Source organism: Myodes glareolus, chromosome 21 (genome assembly GCF_982192425.1).
Source record: "Myodes glareolus chromosome 21, mMyoGla1.1, whole genome shotgun sequence".
Lineage (NCBI taxonomy): Eukaryota > Metazoa > Chordata > Mammalia > Rodentia > Cricetidae > Myodes > Myodes glareolus.
This window is the reverse complement of record NC_142046.1, coordinates 53,440,203-53,441,583: the sequence shown is the minus strand read 5'-3', so window position 1 is coordinate 53,441,583 and position 1,381 is coordinate 53,440,203. Positions and strand designations below refer to the sequence as shown.

At 44.7% G+C, this 1,381-nt stretch overlaps 1 pseudogene; it reads right to left on the bottom strand.

Moving 5' to 3' along the window:
• Positions 1-353: 353 nt before the first annotated feature.
• On the bottom strand, positions 354-811 carry LOC125395051 (small ribosomal subunit protein uS15 pseudogene; annotated as a pseudogene).
• Positions 812-1,381: the final 570 nt, after the last annotated feature.

The window sequence follows — 1,381 nt, the reverse complement described above, 5'->3', positions numbered from 1 at the left end:
GGGTGGGAGCTCATTCCGGGAGCACATGCTCTGGAGTGCATTCTCCCACACCAAAGTTTGGACAAGCAGGCTCCTTAATGCTGCTCTATTCACCTATCTGGAAGACACTTACTCTGCAGGTCCCCAAGGCATCTATAATAAGAAATACTACTTGATGGAGGGTTACACCGAATTGTATGGCAAGACCTCTGCCTTTCACAAAGAACAAGAATGCAGAGTGTCTGTGCAGAGTGATCATCTAAAGATACAGATGATTGAGGAAGTGTTGAGGCAGGTTTTATTATGTATTAGCTTTTCTATTATTATTATTATTTATTTAAAGTGATTTTTATCACTCCGATACACAGAAGAATTTAGGCCACTAGAGAAGAGACTGTGGGTGACTCATGTTTCCAACTGGGCTGGAAAACTCACTTAGTTCTAGAATAACAAACCAGTAGGTGAATCGTGCTCTCTCTCGGGATGCAGTGGAATTTAGCATCCTTATGCTTTCTGCTCCGCTCAAGATACTTGGGGATAGCAATGGCTTTTCTAATCAAACGGGGCAGAGACCCTTGGGGAGATCAGGAGCAAAGCCTTTGGACTTAAGGATTCTCAGGCTTTTATTACTAGTCGTGAAACGGGCCTGCACCACACCCAGTGAGTCCTTTAGGATCTCACCTATTTGGGAGGGAGGCAGGCTTTTCTTGCCCGGTGTGTAAAGCTGTTCCTTCACACTGTTAGAGGCCAGCATCAGCTAGGTGGGGGAGCTCCAGCGGTCGAGCAACGCCAACAGGGACAGGCCCATTCCAGGAGCATGCATGCGACCCATCATGGTGGCAGCCTGGCAGCAAAGAGAGTACTAGCATCTGTAATAAGACAATGTCTGTATTTTTAATCTTTCGCATGAATGAACTATTTAACTATTAACAAATTCCTGTGAGTGGTTGTTGCTGGGAGACAGACATTATGCAATTGTTGCCTTTAAAGAAAGTTGTCTGTATATGAAATTATCAAAGGATGAATTAAATCAATTTTAAAAATTTAAATGTCCTCCTTAAGTCTGTAGAATAGTAGCACAGTTGTTTGATTTTCTGGAGGGGAAGAAATACTTTTGAGGCAACGAAGAGCTGTAAAGTAGTGGGAAGGGGCTAAGCCCTCAGGTGGACAGGCACAGAATCTAAGGCAGCATCTTAAGCCTTTCAAATGAGGGAAGAAGGTAGGGAAGAGGGTAGGGAGGGCATGGTGCTGCTCCATATGGATGCACTGGACAAAAACCATCTGGAACACAGCAGATGGTCTCGGGCTCCAAGTCCTGCCAGGTCACAGGAGTCCTGGGATTTTCTCTGCTCTCTTAGGCAGGCCAGAAACACAATTTTTATAAAGTGTAATCCTGGTAATC